This window comes from Eulemur rufifrons, chromosome 4 (genome assembly GCF_041146395.1).
Source record: "Eulemur rufifrons isolate Redbay chromosome 4, OSU_ERuf_1, whole genome shotgun sequence".
Taxonomy (NCBI): domain Eukaryota; kingdom Metazoa; phylum Chordata; class Mammalia; order Primates; family Lemuridae; genus Eulemur; species Eulemur rufifrons.
In genome coordinates this window covers 55,974,947-56,001,332 of record NC_090986.1, presented here as the reverse complement: position 1 = coordinate 56,001,332, position 26,386 = coordinate 55,974,947, and positions in this window count along the sequence as shown.

Sequence of the window (26,386 nt, the reverse complement as noted above, 5' to 3'; positions counted from 1 at the left end):
AATTCTAATATAAAGCTACGTCCCAGTGTCAACATTATTCCCTAAGAGGAATAGCAACCACAAAAATCTTAGTGTGATTAGGAAAGTACTTTTAAATAGCTTAAAAAATACTACAGTGTATGAAAGAAATTGATGTGTTTCTGACAGTGCTGACTTAACTCCATGAAATTAATTGAAACAATGAAAATTTCTGACTGGGGAGTGATTAAAATGGTGCATTTTCTGTGGACAAACTTAATTTATTGCTTGTCTATATTTGTATTCAGTGAGTCTCTTCAAATCACCTCTGAAAAGTCTAGGCTAAACCATAGCTCAAACTTTCCATCCTTTCTTTTCCTCACAGGGTTAAGCTGTCCTTTTCCCAGCATGAAAGTGTTGGACCATATGTTGCTCTGTTTTTCTACCATGAAGTTAACTTCCTACTGTCTCACAGCAAATGTATCACTAGGAATCCGAACATAAGGGATAACAATTTTATATATTGAATATACAGAAACAAATAATAAAAATAGAATGACAAAGAAAAATACAATTAAAAGTGTATTTTAAAATCACTTTGTCCAACTCAGTATGCCATTGTCCATTAAAAAATACTATTATATATGAAGACTAGTTTTGCAAACAAAATAATTATATAACTAAAATATATACTTGTGTTTTTTAGTGCAATAACTAAATTTATTAAAATATAGTTGTTTCATCAAGGGTTATTAACTACCTTTATTTATTTATAGAGCAAGCAGGATATATTGAATTAAAGCAGACATGGATTTTTAAAACTATGTCCTCAATGCTAATCTTTGAGGAACAACAAGTTTTAAGAGAAAGTGGATGTCTTAGACTCTAAAAATGCCTTTGAACTAAAAAATTTTACAGGTTGACTACTATGTCCAGTTTTACCTGACAATTTGTAGGTATTCTTATTCATGAATATACAGCTCCTGCTTGTACTGTTCTTGTATTTCGCAGACACAATTAAGAAAGTTTTCGGCTTACTATTATCCTGAAGGCAAAATAGAGAAATAATGAGAAGGTTAGAAAGGATGACAAAGTGAGTACCTGAGGTGAATTTATTCATTCGACTGTCAGCAATGAATATAATCATGTTGGATATAACATTTCCTTGGGAAGTTTGTAAAAGAATCAAAGAATGTTTAGCCATAGTTCATCTTTGCCCATTTGCTCCTGGGTATCAATTTATTACAATGTGGTTTTTTCTTGTGTATGTGTGTGTTGTTTGGTTTTGTTTTGTTTGCTTTTCAGGGCAAATATTGGAATTAGATGGGCAAGACTGTGTTGAATGTGGTAAAGAAAAAAACAATCTTTCACATATAGGTAAATATTACCATATAGGTATTCATAACTCATAGCATCATGTCTTCAAAAGGCAATAAAGCCTTGACTTTGCAGGTGATTTCCTTTTAAATTATACAGTGTTGATCATGACCACATCGATAGGTCATCATGTTCAGTTTGAAGAAAACTTTGCCCATGACAAATCTCTCCAAATTTCTAAGAAAACCTGCCAATGAGGAACCATCATACCTTTGTCTCTAGAGTGTACGCTGTTTCTGATGTCTAAGTGAATGTGCTGTCCCCTTAGGGAATTCGTGGGGGAAATAAAACCTGTGTCTGCTTTCTCTATTTCACATTTGTATTATTTCTTCACAAATCCACTATATACGGTCAGATTTTCACTTCCTCTTAACTGCTTAAAAGAGTTTTCACATTTTTCCTAGCATTGCTTTTCTTGGAGCACTAAGTGAGAACTCTGCCTTAATATGACAGCAATATTTGTTCCACACTAGAAAAAAAATTTGTGATGTTGATCTAAGCCATCTCCCCAGTGAGAAGACTAGCTTCTTAACTCATCTATGTTCTTGTTTGTGTCTGCTGCCTATACTTAATGTTGAGGTTGGACGGTTCTTTTCGAATTGTCGATCAGATCATGTCATTCCCCGTGTTCAAATCTACCCCTTTCACTTTAGAAAATAGTTAGACTCACCCCCAGGAAGGCTAAGGTAAACGATATTCTCATCAGCTGGTCCTTGGCTACCCTTTAGACTTGCATAATCACTAACCCCACATGCTCTAGCCACACGAGGCTTCTTTCTGTTTCGAGAATGAGAAATTTGGTGCCTTTGCACTAGAGGTTGCCTCAATCTTTCAGTAACTTCATGTTGTTAAATCCAATGGTCAATTCTCAAAGTTCAAATTACTTGACTAAATACTTGACTTTAAGGACCTCACACATTTCTGATTTTTCTTCCATCACTTAGGCAACTACTTTTCAGTTTCTTTTCTCAGTCCCAGCTCATAACCCTGACAACCCAGAGCTCTGTCCTTGAGCCTCTTTTCTCTTCTAGCTATGTTCAGGTTTTTTTTTTTTTTTTGGTTGATGACTTTGCACCATAAATCTTAATATCATATGTATGATGATGACTTTCAAATTTATATTTTTTAACTAAGGGCTCTCACCTGAATTCTACCTGGAGGTCAAAGAAATAATTCAATAAGAACAAAATAGACCCTAGGAAAAAAATGCTTAGCCATAGCAGGCACTAGATAAATGTCTGCTGAATGAATGAATAACTCCTTATAATCTTTTTTGTTTTGTTTGTATGTTTATTTATTTTTAGTCTTCTCTATCTCAATAAACAGCAAATAGGTTCTTCTAGATATTCAAGCCCAAACACATAAGGTCAGCAATAATGTTTTCTCTTGTGCCTCATATCTTTTGGTCATCAAATACTATCAGATCTACCTCAGTATAGATCCAAAATCACAACTTTTTGATAGAAAAATCTTCTTAAGACTATAGGAGTCTGGGGTCTAAATGATTGCTTTATACAATCTAACAAAACAATGGTACACTAAAATGAAAATATTTATAGAAACAGAAGGGATCAGAACATTTACTTCATATGCATTCTTTCCAGAGGAAAAACATTGCTCAAGGACATAATCTGGAAAAAAGAACACCCACAAAAGGAGCCCACAAAACCAAAACAAGATGAGTAGTTTATAAAATTATATTAATTGTTTTTTACACTAAATAGAAATTCCAGGATGACACCTGGACATGAGACTAAAAAAAGCAAAGTTTCAAATTGAAAGAGGAAGTCAGTGAATTCTTTAAAAAATTTATTCAAGAAGAAAGCATATTTCATTTCAAATATGCTACCACCATAAACCTGAGAGATATGAAAGGTCTGATAAGGGCATATATTTTTCTTACCTACCAAAAACAGAAAAATATTTGGATAAGAGCAGAAATATATGAAAGATTGTCTTAATAGAGCAAACTAAAATGTGGTAAGATTTTGAATGACTAAGAAAAGAAAATCTAAATCTAAAAGAAAATTTAAACTTGTGGCTTGGGTCATTCACTTTTAACCTTTTAATAAAGAAGTAGTGTTCAGGATTGAGTTTGCTTCCTGCTATCAAAGTTCAATTTACAGACGCAATTTATAGACAAATGAACAATTACAATTATATATACATCAGAATGTCATCATTTTGAACATTCACATTGAAAAATAATGGTAACTAAATTCTTAAAAGTTAAAAATGAGACAAAATAATGATCTAGCTGATAAAATTCTATAGGAAGTTGTTTAAGGAAAAAAACATGAAAGTTGCTATAATGATGTTAATTTCCTAATATACATAATAGATGAATACTGTGCTTGTATATATTTTCCTTGGTGGCCAATCTAACAAGATGAAATTATTAAATATGATTATAGTTAAAAGCAGAAAATTTGTAAAAATATTTCATTATATATTTGTGTTAAATTTTAATCACATATAATTCTATAATTGATACACTATTACCCCATTTCTAAAATAGCATTCAATAAAATATTAATTCACAGTGGTTATAATTAGATGAGGAAATCACAAATTTCTTATTTAAACTTGCTTTAATTTTTAAACTAATTTTTTCAGTTAGACTGTATTATTTTAATCAGTATAATTTAGTAAGGCTATTTTGAAAATAAAGATAATCTTTTTAGTTATGTATTGTTTTCCTCATGTTTAATGTCTGTCTTCAAAGGAAAAATAATTTGAAAATTGAACAAAATAGCTAAGCACAAGATAATTTCTCACCCTGTTTTTACCATTGCTCATTCTAGCAGATAGTGTTTTAATAGGGTGAGCAATAATTCCTTCCCTCTCTAAATTCATGCCGCCACTCACATCAAGAGGTATACTCTGGGCTAGCATTATATTGACTAAAATGAAACAAAAGTGATAATTTGAAATATATGAGTGCAGGCCATAGAGAAATGGTAGCTTCTGTTTCTCAATCTTGGGCCTTCGATATCACCTGTAAGAAAGTCCACACCAAGTTACGGGATTGTTAGAGACCACGTGGAGAGAGGTGGCCATTCCTGCCTCATCTGTGAACCCAGCTGATTCAATCACACGAGTAATATTGTTTTATACAATGTGGAGTTGAAACACAGCCAAGCTGAGCACAGTCAGCCCCTAGAATCATAAGAAATAATCAGTCATTGTTGATTTAAGTCATTGAGTTTGGACATGAGTTATTATGCAGCCATCCATAACAAATACACTCACCAAAGTATATGCTGTGTTCAAAACATTACATTGGCTTCTGATTCTAAATCACAATAAAACCTGAATGTGAGTAAAATGAGATAGATTTTGTTCAGTCTGGAGTACTTAAGGTAATATGGTAATTTTAAAGCAGAGTATAATCCTGACCTCTTGGAAAATATTGATTTAATAGTGTTGTGATTTATTAACAAACACACTGGAGCAAATAGTGGTGGTCAAATAGTAACTCACATTCAAGGAATTTGCAATTCCCTAACTGTTCTTGGCAAGATATAGGCAATAGAATAACATCTATGAACACTGATAGATTTTAATTCCTTCCTGGCCTATTAAGATCTCATTTAGAATTCTTCCAGAAATCATTCTGAGAATTGCGCTCACCATTCGAAGATGCCAACTTCAAGCAATGCCTTTGCAGTGTATCTCCGGGGCATGCTCTTTTAGGGGAGGGTGGAGGACTGTTTTGATTTTTTAATGGCTTAAAGTCATTTCAAGATATTATATAATTTTCTCATTCAACTTTATACATAAAAAATTAGATTGACCTAAGTTTAGCTCTTTGGAGAATAAGCTTTTCAAATCTAACCTTGACCAGCTATAACTTCAAGTGATATTATCTTTTTCACTCTATGAAAAATGTTTCGTCCCTGGTTCTAAAGGCAAATTTCACCTTTTCTCCCAGAAAGTGTCAGATGTCATTCAAGTAAAAAGTCATATTAAGCATCTGTTCTCCTATATCAAAGTATTTCCTTATCATGACAAATTGTCAACATATTTCACTAATATATTTTGAATTTTTTAATAATTGTAAAGTTTATATTTATATTTATTTTGCTACTGGTTATGATTTTTATGTGTCAATCATATAATTATGATATAATTAAATAGTTTTGATTGATCATTTTTGTCACATTAAGGTAAATATAATTTAAGGTGTAATATTTTAAGGGTAAAATTTGTACCTCTGTGTAGTACATTCATGGAGAAATAAGAAACATTTATTAATTTAATATTATAAAAGATAAAAATATTTTCTTATTAGTTACATCATTCACTTTTAAATAGAAACATGGAAAACAAACATACCATTACACTTCTCTCTATCGGTATTTTGGCATTTTATGTTCTTGTTTAGATTCAAAAATTTTTTAAGCTCTTGCCTCCCATATTAAGAAATAAATTTTTAAACATTAATTCTAATGTCCCTATTGTAACTAATAATATCATATATTTGCTGGGCCCTCATTTAATTTTCACAATGCATTGTGAAGTGGAGATTATTGGTAGTATTATTCCCATTTTGGAGGTAAGAAAAATGAAAACCATAGACTACACACTAAAATATGTGACTATTGTTTTGTATTTAAACATTTGAAGGCATGTTAGCTTACTACAATGTTTGCACTATATTTAAGGATTCATTTTATGACTTTCAGAATTTATTTTTAAAACATTCTCAAAGTAATTGGCACTGCTTTGATTATAAACACAATGTTCTGCACACAAGATTGGCTTTTCAAGATTGACAAATCTCTATATTTTTTTCTTTAGAATTTATGTAAAAAATAAACATCACATGAAAAATTAAGTATTGTCTATAAACTCCTAAAGCTCAATTCATTGGTAATATTTTTCAATTTAATAAATTCAGGACCAAGAAAAATATTTCTCACCATATGTTCACTTATAAATACATAATGCTGAAAATATGTTTGTAGACCATTAGTCTATCTTCTTTTGAAAAGTTTCTGTTCATGTCCTTTGCCAACTTTTTAATGGAGTTGCATGATTTTTTCTTGATTTTCCTGAGTTCTATATAGATTCTAGTTATCATCCCTTTATCAGATGTGTAACATGCAAATATTCTCCCATTCTATAGGTTGTCTGTTTGCTCTCATGATAGTTTCCTTTGTTGTGCAGAAGCTTTTTAATTGGATCAGGTCTCATTTATTTATTTTTGTTGTTGCTGTGATTGAATTTGCAGTCTTCTTAATTAATTCTTTCCCTATGAAAGAATTTCCCCATAGTCAATGTCTATAAGACTTTTTCCAACATTTTCTTCTAGAATTCTTATAGTTTCATGCCTTAGGCTTAAATCTGTTATCCATCGTGAGTTGATTTTTGATAGAGATGGGGATCCTGTTTCAGTCTTCTACATGTGGTTATCCAATTTTCTCAGCACCACTTATTGCATAGGGATTCTTTTCTCCAGTGTATGTTTTTGTCTGCTTTGTCAAAGATTGGATGACTATATAAGGATGGTTTTATATCTGGATTTCAGTTCTGTTACATAGGTCTATTTCTCTGTTCTTGTGCCAGTGCCATGCTGTTTTGGTTATCATAGCCTTGTAGTATAGCTTGAAGTCTGGTAAATTGATGCCTCCCAATTTGTTCCTTTTGCTTAAGGTTGTGTTAGCTATACGGGGTCTTCTCTGGTTCCATACGAAGAATAGAATTATTTTTTCTAGATCTGCAAAAAATGATGTTGGTATTTTAATGGAGATTGCATTGAATCTGTAGATCACTTTGGGTAGTATAAATATTTTGACAATGTTGATTCTGCTGACCCATGAGCATGGTACGGTTTTCCACCTGTTTATGTCCTCTGTGATTTCCTTCCTCAATGTTTCATAGTTCTTCCTGTAGAGGTCTTTCACCTCCTCAGTTAAATATCTTCCTAGGTATTTTATTTTCTTTGGTGCTATTGTGAAGCTTATTGAGTCTCAAAAAGTTCCAAAACAATCAATGTTCATATGGATTCAGAGAAATAGGAACTCCTATACACTGCTGGTGAGACTGTAAACTAGTACAACCTGTGTGGAAAGTAACATGGAGATACCCCAAAGAGCTACAAGTAGAACTACCATTTGATCCAACCATTACTGGGCATCTACTCTAAGGAACAAAAGACAATCTATAAAAAAGACATCTGCACTCAGATGTTTATAGCAGCACAATTCACAATTGCAAAGATGTGGAAACCACCGAAGTGCCCATCAACACATGAGTGGATTAACAAAATGTGGTATATGTATACCAGGCAGTTCTATTCAGCCACAAAAAATATGGTGATCTAGCACTGCTTGCATTATCCTGGATAGAGCTGGAGTCCATTCTACTAAGTGAAGTATCACTAGAATGGAAAAATAAGCACCACATGTACTCACCATCAAATTAGTATTAACTGATCAACACTTTTGTGCACATTTAGTAGTAACATTCATCAGGTGTCGGGCCGGTGGGAGGGGGGAAAAGATGATGGGTAAATTCATACCTAATGGGTACATGCAAACCATCTGGGGGATGGACATGCTCTAAGCTCTGACTCGGGTGGGGCAAAGGCAATATATATAACCTAAATATTTATACCCCCATAATATGCTGAAATAAATGAATAATTAAATAAATAAATAAAAATAAAATAAATATATAATGCTAAAAATAATAAAAATAAAATAATACCACCTTTTTACAATCAGAAATGAAATTTTAATTTGAATGGCTATGGAAATGCTAATAGTATTGTCTTGATATAACAGAGAAAACTATTCACTTTTTATCTTCCCATTTTTAGTTAAAATAATTTATAAAATCACTTCCATTGAACAGCTTTATGGAATAAAAAGGAAAAAACACTTAAAAGATGTTTTATGAATCCTACTTTTTTCTTATAATAGCTAAGAGACTCTGACAAATCACTTAAATTTTCTGAGTCAGTTTTATTTTCTATAAATTATAAAAATTAAAATATATATACACTCTTTTTAGAATTTAATGAAATATAATTAACCATAAGTGCATTTTATAGTTCTTGGTAAAATGTAGATACTACAGAAAAATATTTAATGAGGTAACAGGTAGTTGTATATGTACTTTGAAAGTCTTTTGACATTAAATAGAATATTATAGTAATCATAATATAATATTTGTTTATTAGAAAGGTGGTTGCCCTTGTATACAATAAACATTATAATAAAGTCTCAAACAGGGAGACCTGTACAATTGATTTACTGAAAAAACTAGAATAAAATTCTAGAAAAAATATTTGGCATTCTCTATAGGAAAATGAAAGTTGAGTTCCAATAATGAATTCTAGAAAGATTAGAAAGAGAGACAAAAATGAAAAGAATACTGAATTAGAAAAGCATAAAATACAATGAAAATTAGAATTTTTAGAAAGAAAATTGGCATTTTCATTAGTGAAAAATAGAATCAGCAAAAGAGAAATTCAAATAATTAATGTGATAGTTTAACCTCTGTTGCCCCTCCAAAAGAGAAAGAAAGAAAACCATAAAGAAAAAAGTGATTAAAATGCATTACTAAATATGAAAAATGCCTAGAAAATTAAAAAATACATACCCATAAAAGAAAAACAAGATCCTTCTATGATTAAAACTAGGACATTGAAACAGAAGAAATAATGCAAATCAACATCTATTAAATTGATCTTGAGCTGAAAAAAATCCTGATTTTGAAAATTAAAAGAATGGACTCTTTAAGGTAAGGATAATTACATAACCACCACATCATTTTAAATGATGAGATTAACATAAATGTGATTTCTGGAGTGAAAAATTAAGTACCTTACACACGGACAAAAGTGATTCCAGCTCAGGTTATTTTCTTTGATAAATTAAATACCAGGAGTAAATATGGTAGTATCTATAGAATTGTGAAGTTAAACAATTGTGATTCCAAGATACTTATTCAAAGTTTAAGTTTTCATATTTGTATGAAGAACATTTATAAAGACACAGAGCTCAGAAGGTATTTAACACTCTTGGTTAAATTCATCCACCCACAGTAGAAAGGTCAAAAATTAAAACATTAAGCAGTACAAATGGAACAACATCAATAAAAACCCAGAATTTCTCCCACAAACTCTATTTAGTATTAAAAATGAAAAAGTAAAAAAGAATATGAAAAAATAGAATGATAAAGAGGGGATTGGCCGGGCGCGGTGGGGTGGCTCACGCCTGTAATCCTAGCACTCTGGAAGGCCGAGGCAGGTGGATCGCTCAAGATCAGGAGTTCAAGACCTGCCTGAGCAAAAGCGAGACCCCGTCTCTACTAAAAATAGAAAAAAATTATCTGGCCAACTAAAATATATATAGAAAAAATTAGCCGGGCATGGTGGCACATGCCTGTAGTCCCAGCTACTCGGGAGGCTGAGGTGGTAGGATCACTTAAGCCCAGGAGTTTGAGGTTGCTGTGAGCTAGGCTGACACCACAGCACTCACTCTACACTCTAGCCCGGGCAACAAAGCGAGACTCTGTCTCAAAAAAAAAAAAAAAAAAAGAGAGGGTATTACTGCTGTTAAAGAGGAATTAAATAAATTAGAATAGAATATGCAACTTTGTGCCAGCAATTTTAAGAGTTTGGACGAATGGACAACTTACTAGAAAAAAAAATCTTTTACCAAGTTTGGCTCAACTGGAAGAAGAAAATGTGAATAATTCAGTAATGATATAATAAATTTAAAATATCATGCTAATTTTTAAAAAACTGTCAAAAGATCCAGAGAATTTAAAGCATATGGCAAATCTCCAAGAAACTAAGAAATAAATTCTATGTTATATAAAATTGTTTCAGCATGAAGAGAAACAGGAAACCTGAAAACCCATAAGTTTCATGAGGTTAGAAAAACTCAGTAAAATACACAAAGATATACTTAGAGGATATGTAATCCTTTGTTGCTGTGTTTATATTAATTATAAAAACCCCTTAGATCTCATCAATATGACAGTAGTTAAATAAAATATGATACATCCAAACTATGGAAAACTAAGGAAACGTTTAACAGAATGATAGAGACCTATTAATAATAACAATGGAACAATTGTTAATGGAACAATTCTCAGGCATATTTTTAAGAGATAAAAAAGTCTAAGAGGCCGGGCACGGTGGCTCACGCCTGTAATCCTAGCACTCTGGGAGGCCGAGGTGGGCGGATCGTTTGAGCTCAGGAGTTCGAGACCAGCCTGAGCAAGAGTGAGACCCCATCTCTACTAAAAATAGAAAGAAATTATATGGACAGCTAAAAAATATATATAGAAAAAATTAGCCGGGCATGGTGGCGCATGCCTGTAGTCCCAGCTACTCGGGAGGCTGAGACAGGAGGATCCCTTGAGCTCAGGAGTTTGAGGTTGCTGTGAGCTAGGCTGACGCCATGGCACTCACTCTAGCCTGGGCAACAGAGTGAGACTCTGTCTCAAAAAAAAAAAAAAAAAGTCTAAGAATAGAACATGTAGAATGACAGCACTTGTTTAAAGAAAAGAAATTATGAGTATCTGTATAAGTAGATGCATATAAATTCAAAGACAGCAGACTGGAAAGATGAAGATGAGTAGAAAGGAAATGCACAAGGAACTTTATTTTGCTTTGAATTATAACATATTGCTTAATTCTTCATAATCAACAACAACATAGTTATACGTTGCACATACAAAAGCTGCAGGAAACCAAAGGAAAATTACCAGTTCTACATAGAACAATATTTTTATATCAACTTTTCTCAACTGCAATATTTTGGGGTTTTTTAATCAGTTTTAACATTTGTCACAAAATTTTGATATTAGTAAAAAAAATAATTTGGAGTGAACCATTTTCAAAATTACATTAGATTCTAGGTTTTCTCTTTAGTAATGTTGCTATTTCTCACATTGATTCCATTATTTGTTTTTGAGTGTGAAAGAAACTGATGGCATTATAGCTAGTATTTTTGAATGTTCCAAGGCATTGAATAAATGGTGAGTGAGTGTAATCATCAAGAGGTTATGGAAAAACAAAAGCTCAAAAATATTAGTAGCTTAAAATAACAAAGGAATTTTATTAGGTCATGCTAAATGTCCCATGAAGGTTACCAGGGGTTTCTGCTCAATTGTAGACACTATGAAATGCAGGCTGATAAAAAAAAAAAAAAAAAAAAAAAAAACCTGCCATCTTCAACATTGCCATTCTTTAATCTGCAAGCAAAAGGTAATAGTAGGGGCCTGCAGTGGCAATTACATACTCTATTCTGGAAATGACATACTTTGGTTTTGTTCACAACCTTGGAAATAACCTCCTGACCCTATTCAAAGCAAAGAAGTCAGGAAATACAATTATTGTATCAAGAAGGGGGGAACCTAGATATCTGGCAAATAGCAATAATGGCCACCCCCTGTTGTACTTTGGTATTGTGATTGGAAATTAAAAGTTTGCTGATTTATGTAATTCATACCTATTCAAAAAATATGTGACATGTACATTTATACATATATTATTCAACTTTATCATGAGATCATGAAATTGAACATCATAGAGTATGAAGACAGGCAGATTTCATTTAGAATCATAACGTTGTTACATTAATTTTGTGACCTTGAGCAGTTTACTTGAACTTCATAAATTTAATTATTTCTTCTTTAAATAGAAGCAATTGTAAATGCATCAATTACATTTTCCTGTAAGAACTTTATGTCATTATCATTTATGAGGCACTAGATATGGTGCCTGCCCCCGATTGAAAATTCACTGTTATTGGTAATAGTGAGTAAAATGGCAATATTATGTGTAGTAGCTTTATGACCACCTAATAATCATATACATTTTATACTAAAAAGTTTTTAAAACTAATTTAATTCAAGACTTAAAAGCATGTGAATTCAAATACAGATTAGGTTATCTGCTCTTTATATCTAAGACAATTAAGTCTCTTACTAACTTGCTCAAAGTCATTTGCAGTGACTTCTTCAATATCTTGGGTCAAGGAAATGGAAAAGCCCAGATTCAAAACCTGACCAAAAAAATTTTAAAATACCAGGAATCAAGGAACCATTGTACAGCATGTACAGCACGTCAGTGAATCTTAATAAAAGCTTAAAAAATCCTTATTAATCAATATTAAATGAAATTACATTCTAGTTTCACAACAGTAATGCTATGAGGTCTATTAATTGTTATAAGATGCAAATTTTGGAATTCTGTATTAATTTTGATTTACATGCAATGCCAAGTACTATGTAAAGGAAATGTCAAAAATAACAAAAAATTCTATTAGGAGAACAGTAATCTTCAAGTTTATATTTTGCTTGTTTTTCTGAACATCCACTATAAATGTACTTTTTAGTAGATCAATTGAGCTCTCTTGAAGTGTTAATTATATCTCTTCTCAGATCTGTATTGATAGTTTTATTTTTAATTTATTCATTAACTAGATAAACTTACCAACACATTGCCTACAGAAACTTCTCTCCAATGTGAATTTTTGGACATAATGGATCCCAGTGTACCACCTACTTGTCTCATTCCTTCCAGAGTCGCCCAGAGTACTTGTGGCTTCCTTTCTATAAAGTCCAAATGTTCTTGACCTGTCATTGTCAGTACTCTCATTTAGATATCCTGTTAGTGTTTTTTAGCCATTTCATAAGAACATCGTATTAAAGAGACAGTACTCAGAGTTACATGCAGAATGTTGATTGAAAACCACCACTGCCTGGCATTTCTAGCCTCAGGCAAATGTTCAATCTATTTTTGAACAGCTACCATGATCCTGCAGGTAGGTAAGTGAGTTCAATATCCATACATCCCCAACTGAAACTGTAATAATTGTATATTTGAAGTGGCTAGAAGTTTGAGGTATATTTAATTAGATCATGGCAAGAAAGGTTTATTTAAATATAATATTCTAAAGACAGTTGTTGAAAAGTTTTTGTGAAAAGATGCAAGCCCATAGGATGTCCACATGGGTTTGCAGTACAATAAAAATTTGGAATTCATGACAATTTCACCAAAATTAATACTCACAATATATTTTAGGTAGAATAGGAGGTGCTGCACTTGTATCTCATTTTATAGAGAAAGAAAATAAAGTTCATCAAGTTTAGGTCATTTGTTCAGATTGTGACAAGATAAACTAAGGAATTTTGTCTTCAGAGGCAAGGGCAGGCACTAAATCAAAAGAATATGATCTGCTGGAACAAGTCAAGGATGCCCACTTTCACCACTGCTATTCAACATAGTGTTGGAAATCCTAGCCAGATTAATCAAGCAAAAGAAGGAATTAAGGGCATCCAAATTGGAAAAAAGGAAACCAAATTATCTCTGTTTGCTGATAATAGGGTCTTAGATCTAGAAAATGCTAAAGACTTTGCTAAAAGACTGCAAAATTTGATAAATGAATTCAGTACAGTTTCAAAATACAAAATCAATATACAAAAATCAATAGCCTTTCTATACACCAATAATGGCAAAGCCAAGAACCAAATCAAGACCCAATCTCATTTGCAATAGCTACAAATAAAATAAAATAAAGTACAATAAAATTTAATATTGAGGACTATATCTAACCAAGGAGGAGAGAGAGCTATACAAGCTGAACTACAAGACACTATTGAAAAAAATCATAGCTGACACAAACAAATGGAAAAACACCCCATGCTCATAGATTGTAAGAATCAATATTGTTAAAATTGCCATACTTCCCAAAGCAATCTATAGAGTCAATGCAATTCCTATCAAAATACCAATGCCATTTTATACAGAATTAGAAAAAACAATACTAAAATTTATATGGGACTAGAAAAGAACCTAAAGAGTCAAGGCAATTCTGAGCAAAAAGAACAAAGTAGAAGCATCACATTACTCAATTTCAAATTGTACTACAAAGCTCAAATAACCAGCACAGCATAGTTCTAACATAAAAGTAGTGAAATAGACTACTACATAGTGGAACGGAAAAGAGAACCCAGAAAGAAAGCCAGATACCCACAAGCTACTGATCTTTGAAAAACCAGACAAGAGCATACACTGGGGAAAAGACACCTCATTCAATAAATGGTGCTGGGAAAATTTGATAGCCACATGCAGAAGAATTAAACTGGATCCCTATCTTTCACCATACAAAAAAAAAAGCCACCACTAACCCAAGATTGATTAAAGATTTATATGTAAGACCTGATACTATAAAATTCTAGAAAACTACAGACCAATATTCCTTAGGAATATAGATGCAAAAATTCTCAATATAAACTTAGCAAATTCAATTAGTTCCTCATAAAAAATAAATAAATAAATCATCACAAGCAAGTGGGTTTCATCCCAGAGATACAGGGATGGTTCAACATACACAAATCTATAAATATAATTCCCCACATTAATAGAAATAAAAACAAAAACTATACGATCCTCTCAATAGACACAGAAAAAGCATTCAACAAAATTCAGCACCCTTTTATGATAAGAATGCTTAATAAAATAGACACAGAAGGGACTTACCTCAAAATGATAGAAGCCATACACTACAACTTCACAGCCAACATCATACTGAATGGGGAAAAATTGAAAGCATTCCTACTTAGAACTAGTACTAGATAAGGTTGCCTCTATCACCACTTCTATTCAACATAATACTGGAAGTCCTAGTCAGAGAAATTAGAAAAGAAAAGGAAATCAAGGGTATCCAAATGGGGAAAGAAAAGGTTAAACGCTCTCTCTTTGCTGATGATATAATCGTATATATAGAAAACCCCAAAGATTCTGCCAAGAGATTCCTGGAATGCATGAACAAATTCAACAAATTTTCAGGTTACAAAATCAATTTATACAAATTAGAAGCATGAATATATGCCAACAACTGTCAATCTGGGAATTAAATCAAAGATGCAATTACGTTCACAATGCAACAATGAAAATAAAATAGGAATATACTTAACTAAGGAGATGAAAGACCTCTACCCGGAGAACTGTGAAACACTGAGGAAAGAAATAGCAGAGGATATAAACAAATGGAAAATCATACCATGTTCATGGGTCGGCAGAATCAACATTGTTAAAATGTCTATACTACCCAAAGTGTTGAGATAGGAACACTCATACACTGTTGGTGGGACTGCAAACTAGTTCAACTTCTATGGAAATACCTCAAAGAACTAAAAGTAGAAGTACCCTTTGATCCAGCAGCCCGACTACTGTATATTTTCCCAAAGGAAAAAAATACATTCTGTAAAAAAGGCATCTGTATGTGAATGTTTATAGCAGCAAAATTCACAATTGCAAAGATGTGGAAACAACCCAAATGCCCATCAATATGAGTGGATTAATAAAATGTGTTATATTTATACAGAGAGCACTACTCAGCCATAAAAAATGGCAAACTATCTATTGTATTATCCTGGATGGAGCTGAAGCCCATTCTTCTAAGTGAAATATCACAAGAATGGAAAAACAAACACTACATGTACTCACCATTAAATTAGTACTAATCAATCAACACTAATGTGCTCATATGGCGAGTAACATTTATAGGGTGTTGTGCATGTGGGAGAGAGAGGAAGGGATCAGTATATTCATACCTAATAGATTTTATTTGCCCTCTCTGGGGGACAGGCAAACTTGTAGCTCTGACTTGGGTGGTGCAAAGGCAATTTATGTAACCAAAGTGTTTGGACCCCTATGATACTCTGAAATATTTTTTTGAAAAAAAGTGGCATATATATAAAAAAAATTCTAGAAGAAAATCTAGGAGAAAGTCTCCTGGACATTAGCCTTGGAATAGAATTTATCACTAAGTCCTCAATAGCAAATGTAACAAAAACAAAAATAAACAAATGGGACTTAATTAAATTAAAAGCTTCTGTACAGAAAAAAAAATCAATAGAGTAAATATGCAAATACAGAATAGAAGAAATTATGGCTAAACTATGTATCTGACAAAGGACTAATATCCTGAATTTATAAGGAACTCAAACAACTGAACAAGAAAATAACAAATAATCTCAATAAAAAATGGACGAATGACACGAACAGACATTTTCAAAAGAAGATATGCAAACAGCCAACAAACATATGACAAAATGCTGTACATCATTAATCATCAGAGAAATGCAAATTAAAGCCACAGTGAGATATCATCTTTCTACAGTCATAATAGGCATTACTAAAAAGTCAAAAAACAATAGATGTTGATAAGTTTTTAGATAAAAGGGAATGCATACACACTGTTGGTGGGAATGCAAATTAGTACAACCTCTATGGAAAAAAATATGTACATTTCTTAAAGAACTAAAAGTAGACTATCATTTGTTCCAGCAACTGCACTGCTGGATATTTATCCCTCCAAAAAAGTAATCATTATATCAGAAAAATACCTGCATTCATAGACTTATTCCAGCAGTATTCACAATAGCAAAGATATGGAACCAACCTAAGTGTCCATCAACTGTTGACTGGATTAAAAAATTAAAAAATGTGCATGTGTATACATAGATCTATATAATATATACACATATATACACACATACACGTCATGGAATACTACTCAGCCATAAAAAGAATAAAATCATGTCTTTTGTAACAACTTGGATGGAACTGGAAGCCATTATTCTAAGTTATTAAGTAACTCAGAAACAGAAAATCAAATACTACATGTTCTCATTAATAAGTTGGAGCTAAATAATGAGTACACATGGACATAGAGAGTGGAATAATAAACACTGGAGACTCAGAAGTGGGAGAACATGGGAAAGTGGGAAGAGACATAGAACAAGAAATTATCTAGTGGGTACCACATACACTAATTGTGTCAGAGTTCCACAAAAATCCCAGAATTCACCACTATGCAATATATCCATGAAACAAATCTACACATGTACCTTGTAAATCTATAAAAAATGATAAAAATTTAATAAATACAAAATATGTTCCCCATATTATAAAAAGCTCTAAGAAACAAAGCATTATGATTTTATCTTAGTGTGCTCTAGAGTTTCTTAACCAAGGCACTATTGACATTTTGAACTATGTAATTCTTTTTTCTGCGTGGGGGATCTGCATTACAGAATAAATAGTATTACTGCCATCTACCCACTAGATGCCAGTAGCACCCTGCCCCCAGTTGTGACAACCAAAAATGTCTTCAGACAAAATTGCCCCCAGTTAACAATTACTAGTCCTGGTTTAATAAAATCTACTATTATAATGTGATTATTTTCAGATAGAGTATTTTTTTGTAAAGAAAATATATTGCAGTTTAAGGATACAATATAACAAACAGTAACAAAACTATACATTTGTATAATTTTTACATATTTAAGAAGAAAATATAAAGAGAAAATATACATTCATATTTAATATATATAAAATGTATTAGTTTTTTTTTTTATTTCTTTTATTATTATAAGTGGTGCTAGTAAGAAACCAACTATCAGACATCTTTTTATCCAGGTAAACATGGATGACTTTTTCTGTGTGTTGAGGTAGGTGATTTTGTCAGATTGTTAGTGACTCAGAATCTCTTTGCATTTTATATATATTACCCGTAAATATAGACCTAGAAAACAAAAACGTTTATATTATGCTTATATAGTTTGTTTGTTTATTTATTTATTTATTTATTTTGAGACAGAGAGTCACTTTGTTGCCCTGGCTAGAGTGAGTGTCGTGGCATCAGCCTCGCTCACAGCAACCACAAACTACTGGGCTTAAGCTATCCTACTGCCTCAGCCCCCCAAGTAGCTGGGACTACAGGCATGCGCCACCATGCCCGGCTAATTTTTTTTTCTATATATATTTTTAGTTGGCCAGATAATTTCTTTCTGTTTTTAGTAGAGACCGGGTCTCGCTCTTGCTCAGGCAGGTCTCGAACTCCTGACCTGGAGCGATCCACCCGCCTCGGCCTCCCAGAGTGCTAGGATTACAGGCGTGAGCCACCGCGCCCGGCCTTATATAGTTTATTGAATTAGGCACAATCTTGCAATTTTTCCCTTGTAATTTATTTTATGGTTCCTAAAGATTATGATATATTTTTGTTAACACACAGCTGAAGTTCCTAGGTAAACAACTATTTAATAAAAGTTTAACATTGGACTACACTGTATTGCTAGACATAAAAATTTAAAACAATTATGTTTTTCTCCCTCTACCATCTGACAAGTTACCTCACAAACATGTTTTTTTTTTTTTTAATTCCGATTCTCTATCATCTTCATTCAGAAGTGGTTATGTCAGATCTTTTCTCAAACAGAGATAAAAAGATATACAGACACATAAGTGCTTAACATATACAAGAGTAAACTCTGTGCTGTGTAGAATTATTATTGTATAATTTAAATGACATAGAAATATGTTTCACTTTCTTATCATTTGTGTGTTCACTGGTGTAGCAACTTTAATTTCCCTCATTAACTTTTCCTTTGCATTCACAGCTCAACTAACCAGCACAAGAGGCCTAGCTTTTGGCCAGTCTTAGCTCTCAACAAGCCTTCCACACTAATCTTTCTTACTTTTAGCTTTCTATTTAAAATGAGAGACATGTGACTCTTTTTTTTTTTTTCACTCGAATGCTTAAAGGGCATTGTAGATTTATTAATTGACCAACTCAGTATTGTCGTGTCTCATGGAAAAGAGAGGCCTGAGGAGAGGGAGAGACATGGGGGAACAGCTCATCCATAGGGGAGTCAGAATTCACACATTTGTTGAATAAGTTTGTCGTCTTACATGGGCACAATTTGTGACACACCAAAGCAATTACAACAGCAACATCAAACTTCATTGGTCACAGATCACCACAAAAGATACAACAATAAAGAAAAAGTTTGAAATACGGTGTGACTAACCAACAAGTGACTCAGAGACACAAAGTGAGCATGTGCTGTAAGATAAATTACGACAGACTTGCTCAGTGCAAAGTAGCCACAAACCTTCAATTTGTAAAAAATGCAGTGTTTGCAAAGCTAATAAATAAGGAAAGTACTATAAAAAGAGGTTTGCCAGTATTTGTAATGACTTTAGATTGTTTTGTCAGTTTGAAGTTCAACCTGAAATTCCCCAACTTCCTAAATGACTTTTTAAAATTTGCATACATTAAGTTTCACTCTTTGTTCTGTATAGTTGTTTGTGGATAAATGCATAGTCTCAGGCATCAACCACTATAGTATCGTAGATAATAGTTTCACCTCCCTAAAATATCCATGAGTTTCACTTATTGAACCCTGCCCTCTGAACCTCCACCAACTATTTTTTTTTTCCCCACAGATTATTAAGATATAACTAACAAATAGAAATTCTACATATTTACAGTATGCAGTGTGATGTTTTGCTATATGTATACATTCTGAAATGATTAAATCAATCTAATTAACATATCCTTTACCTGACATACTTATAACTTTTATTTTTGTGGTAAAAATAGTTAAGATCTACTTTTCTAGCAATTTTCAAATTACATTATTATTAATTATAGTCACTATGCTATACGATAGATCTCTGAAATTTATTCATCCTTTCTAATTGAAATTTTAAACCTTCAGCCAGCATCTCCCCTCCACACACGCCGCTCCACCTCGAGCTCCTGGCAGCTATCATTCTGCTCTTTGCTTCTGTGAGTTCAACTTTTTTATATTCTGCTTCGAAGTGAGAACACTCAGTGTTTTTCTTTTCGTGTATGGCTTATTTTACTTAGCATAATGTCGTCCAGGTCCATCTATGTTATCAAAACCGGCAGTATTTCTTACTTTTTCAAGGCTGAATGGTATTCAATTGTGTGTATGTCTGTATATATCACATTATCTTTATTCTTTCATCGATGAACACTTAGGTTGAGTATATATCTTGGCTATTGTCAATAGTGCTGCACTTAACATGAGTATGCAGATGTCGCTTCAACATACAGATTTCAGTTCCTTCAGATACATACACATAAGTAGAATAGCTGGATCGTATGGTAGTTTAGTATTTAATTTTTTGAGGAACTTCCATATTGTTTTCCATAATATGCCAATTTGAATTCTCATCAACAATGTGTAAGGATTCCCTTTATCCACAACCTCACCAACACTTTTTTTTACTTTTTTATATAGCTACCATAACAAGTATAAAAAAAAAAATCCCTGTGCTTCACCTATTCATCCCTGTTCCCTTTCTCTGACTCCTGGTAACTACTGATTTTTTTTTTTTTAACTTCTCTGTGGTCTTTCCAGAATGTTATATAATTAGAATCATATGAAATAAAACAATTTCAAAGTGACTTCTTCAATTAGCATGGATTTAAGATTCATCCTTGCCTTTTCTTGGCATAATAATTCATATCTATTTGTCACTAAATGGTATTCTATCATAAGGATGTACCAACATTTGTTTGTTCATTCACTATTGAAGAAAATCATGGTTGCTTCTAGCTTTCTGTGATTATGAATTAAAGTTTTATACACATTTGTGTGCAGGTTTTTATGTGAACATTAGTTTTAATATCACCAGTGTAAATACCTAGAGCACTGATTTAATGTCTAAATTGTATGATAATACTATATTTATCACTATGACAAACTGCCAAACTGTCTTCGAAAGTGTAGGCACCCCTTTACTTATCATCAACAATGAATGACAGTTTCTGTTGCTCTGCATCCTTGCTTCAATGGCATTTTAAGATTTTTGTTTGTTTGTTTTTATTTAAGGGTTTTCTTAAGCCATTCTGATAGCTATGTAGTGGTATCTCATTGTCTTTTTCTTTAATTTTCAATCATTTCATGACAAATTACATTGAGCATCTTCTTATATGCAATTTGTCATCGGTATTTCTTTAATGGTAAGGGGCCTTTTTAAACTTCTTGATCATTTGTTGATATGGTGGTGGCTTTCTAATTATTGCATTTTAAGAGTTCTTTTAATATTTGGGATGCAAATTTTTTTGTGAGATATATGTTTGAAAATATCTTTCACAATAAGCTTGTTCTTTTCATTATCTTAACAGTGTTTTTCACAGCACAAGTTTTCAATTTTAACTTACCATTTTTTATTTCATGCATCCCTGTTAGCATTGTAACTAAAAATTCATCACCAAACCCATGCCACAGATTTTCTTGTATTTTTTTCTTCTAGAAGTTTTCAGTTTTTATTATTTATATTTAGGTCTATGTCTTAATCCATTTGGATGGCTGTAAGAAACTACCAGACTAGATGGCTTATAAACAACAAATATTTATTTCTCACATTTCTGGAGGCTGGAATGTCCCAGATCAAGGTGCCAATAGATTGGGTATTTGATAAGAGCCCCGTTCCTAGTTCACAGACAGCCATCTTTTTTGCTGTAACTTCATCTGGCAGAAGGGATGATGGAGATGTATGGGGGTCTCTTTTATAAGGGCATGACTCTTATTCACGAGGGTTCCACCATCATGACCTAATCACCTATCAAATTCCACACCGCCTAATATCATCACATTGTTAGTTTAGGATTTAATGTATGTATTTGAAGAGGACAGAAACATTCAGTACATAACAGTCTATTCTAGATATTGAGTAAATTTTCTGGATGTTCTACATCTAAGTTTATTTATTTATTTTTACATAAGGATGACCAATTAGCACCATTTTTTTAAAAACTATCCTTTCTCTACTCAGTTGCCTTTGTATCTTTTTCAAATGTCAGATGACTATTTGTGTGCATCAATTTCTACTTCTGTATTCTGTTTAATTGAATAATGTGCATATTCTCTAACCAATAACATGATGTCTTGATTATGATAGCTTCATTACACATTGTGAGTCCTCCAACTCTTTTTTTTTTCTTCTACAGTATCACTGGTATTTGAGAAAGCAATTTGCTTTTGATTATCAATCTTGTATCCTATGATCTTGAAATACTTACTTATTAGCTTCAGGAGCATTTATTTTTGTTTTGACTAAGTCATTGAGATATTGATTATGGGTGAGTCAAACAATGAGAGATTATTAAGGTCATGGTAAAACATAAAATTAATTAAATTAACTTTTATACATTTGCACAATACCACAACTTAATTTTGTTATCATGCTGTTGCTATTGTGTTTTTTGTTGTTATGGAATATGTTTAATGTTAATACTTTCTGTTGTATGAGTACCATCCTTATTCACACTTAATTTTATAGTATTTACTGAATATTTCAAGATTTTCCTAAAAAGACTAGAATTAGATATTTCATGGTGTTATGATTATTTTGGTAATATTTCCAAAATTTAGTTGTTTACATCAAAGTTTTTGTGGATATTATGTATTATGACATTTTTCCACACAATTATCCTGTAACTTCGCAATAATAGCTTAAATAGGCAGGAAATGGGGCTTCCATTAAAAATGAAATGTGCAAATGTCATGCAAACTGAAAAGGTACACTCAGCCTATTATCATTTCTAATCAATTGTTTTGAGACTACCGGAAGTCATTAAATTGTCAGAACAGACCCACGTGAGTCACAGGTTTTCCCTTATACTGATATTTGCTAACGATTAGCAAAGAATATAAACAAGTGAGTGAATGGTACAAACTAGTCATCATTTTCTAGAAGTTCCAGATTTCCAAAAGTCTCTTTTGACAATCTGAAACATAGATTAATTTCAAAGCAACAAATGTCACCTGCATCCAATACAGGTTAGCACAGGAAAGACACTTAGGTTTAGATTCTTTTCAGTTTTGATACCTTGATTGTCTTGTAGCTAGAGGATCTATGTAACCTGCCTGAACCAACCACTGGATATCTTCTATTGTTCATCCAGCTGCATCCTATAAATCCAAAATTCCAGTGTTACATATAGTAAGCGATTAAGTTTTATGGGGACTTAGTACAGAGGAGTTTCAAAAAGGGTCTCAGCATGTTCACAAGGAGATCTAGTTAGGGCATAAAAAAGCAGCAGGTCCCTAAGGAAAGAGAAGTAAATTCCAGACTTGATGTTAACTCTTTTCTTTCTTGTTGCCATGCAGGAAGTTGCCCAATAAAACTAAATCCAGATAAATCTAGATTTTAATGTGAAATCACATATGCAGAATATTGGCTGAAATTTTATGTGGAATTTAGCCCATAAGCTGCCAGATTGTTTCTTATATTCTAGGAAAAGTCAAATCTTGGTGGCTTTCTTATTGTTTTCTTGAATTCGGCAAAATATTCAAGAAAAAAATTGCTCACTGGAGAGCATCATGAGACCATTATTTAATATTTTAACTGTTATATTTTTCTTATAATAAGAGAAATAAAACTAAAATTAGGTAAAATAATAAAGAAATAAATATATTATCTCATATAAATCTTAAGTCCCAACTAAAGATTGATTGATACTTAGCTGGCAGGAAACATCCTAGTTCCGGGTACTTCATGATGCCCCCAGAGACCCTTCCCCACAGGATAGGAGAATGGCATAAAAAGGAAAATTATTGTGTAAGGTGGCCCTTTAAGAGTAAGATGAAACATATAGGAAGCAATTCAGCAGCCTTTCTCTCATATCTCAGTGACCAGAATTGTTACATATGTCCCTGCCTGAACCAATCACTTGGGTAGAGGGTTGAGCCTACTGTGACCAACTTAGAACAATGAAGATAAAAAGATGGGCTTTTTTGTTTGTTTCTTTGACAGAATATCACTCTGTTTCCCTGGTTAGAGTGCAATGGTGTCATCATAGTTCACTGCAACCTCAAACTCCTGCGCTCAAGTGATCCTCCTGCCTCAGCCTCCTGGGACTACAGGTATTCACCACCATTCCTGGCTAATTTTTTCTAGTTTTTGTAGAGGAGGAGTCTTCCTCTTGTTCAGGTTGGTCTCAAACTCTTGACCTCAAGCAATCCTTCTGCTTCACCTTCCCAGAGTGCTAGGATTATAGGAGTCAACCACTGTGCCCAGCCAAAGACAGGCTCTCCAGACTTTTGAGGGAGCCTGTCTCTACTGAAGGACATGGTCACTTGCCAGGGATAGAAAGTCAGAAATAAAAGTAACAATCAACAGTGTATTTCCTATCCTCCTTACATCAATTTCAATTAATGTAACCTATGTTAACTTGACTTTCTTGTCTAGTCCCACCAAGCTGCTGACTTATTTATTCAATTTAAAACCTGTGGCTTTTTTTCTCTCAAGTTGTCATCATGCTACAATATGCCATCAAATAATTTTCCTGAATAAATTAGAACAAATTCCTCTGTATATCTTCATATGCCACCGCAAATCTTCTGGAATAGGATAGATGCCTTGACATTTACTAACATTAAGTTTGCCAATGTACTTTTAAATTATAAGATGGCACAGAATGTAATAGTAAGCCCTACATCCTTTGGCATTGTGTTGTAAATAGAAAGGACTTGACATATTAATTGATTGATTTCAGTATCAAATTGTTAATAGTCTGAAATGGTTTCACAACTTACATTTGAAAAGCATCCCTTCAAAAATAGTTGCATATAAAAACTGAAATGATAAAATACCTTTATTTTTGTCCATGTTGGAAATCTACATGAAATCTACATAGAAATCTAATCTTTTCTGAATTATTCATTCCACAATAGTTTCCATTACTGCTGTTTTCCTACATTGCACTCTTTAGTAATGTATTTTCAGATATTCAGATATTTGTGCAAAAGCTTAAAACATTATAGAGACAATTCCTAAGATAAACATAAAAATCACAATATTGGTATGTAAATGATTATTTTTTAGAGAAATTCTAGTATGTATCTGCAGCAGATTATGTCATTTGCACTATAAACTTGTTCCCAATGAGATGGTTTAAATATTTACGGTTCCTAACATGGATTTGTGTATATAGAGTGTTATCATCACGGTTTTTGTTGTCATTTGTTTATATCTACAAAAAATACTGCAAATAAAAAACACACAATTCATAGTATAATTAATTAAGAAAATTTCAGAATGCTTAGATCAGAGCACAATTTTTTCCTATAGAAAAAAAATTGCTATAGAATTTTTAAAATTTTATTTTTTTTATTTTTATTTCAAAATATTAAGGGAGTGCAAGAGTTTTTGTTACATGGTTGGAGTGTATAATGCTGAAGTCAGGGCTTTTAGTGTGCTCATCACCAGAGTAGTATACATTGTACTCAAAGAGTAAATTGCCAGTTGGAACTTGGTTTTCACTGCAATCTTTTATTTTATTTTATTTTATTTCAGCTTATTATGGGAGTACAAAAGTTTAGGTTACGTATATTTCCCTTGCCCCCCTTCTCCCCCAAATTAGAACTTCAAGCATGTCCATCCCTGAGACGGTGCACATCACACTCATTATGTATGTATACACCCATGCCCCCCACATCTGCCCTACACCTGATTATTGTTATTCCTAAATGTGCTCTTAGGTGATAATCAGTGAAACCAATTTGATGGTGAGTACATGTGATGCTTGTTTTCCATTCTCGGTATACTTCACTTAGTAGAATGGGTTCCAGCTCTATCCAGTAAAATACCAGAGGTGCTATATCACCATTGTTTTTTGTGACTGAGTAGAACTCCATGGTATACATATACCACATTTTATTAATCCACTCATGTATTGATGGGCACTTGGGTTGTTTCCACATCTTTGCAATTGTGAATTGTGCTGCTATAAAAATTCGAGTGCAGATGTCTTTTTTATATAATGTCTTTTTTTCTTTTGGATAGATGCCCAATAATGGGATTGCTGAATCAAATGGTAGGTCTACTTGTATCTGCTTAAGGTATCTCCATATTGCTTTCCACAGAAATTGTACTAGTTTGCAGTCCCACCAGCAGTGTATGAGTGTTCCTGTCTCTCCACATCCACACCAACATTTATTGTTTTGGGACTTTCTGATAAAGGCTATTCTCACTGGAGATAAGTGATATCTCATTGTGTTTTTGATTTGCATTTCCCTGATGATTAGCGATGTTGAGCATTTTTCATATGTTTGTTGGCCATACTTCTGTCTTCTTTTGAAAAATTTCTATTCATGTCCTTTGCCCACTTTTTTAGATAGGGTTGTTTGATTTTTTTCTTGATGATTTTCCCGAGTTCTAAATAGATTCTAGTTATCAGCCCTTTATCGGATG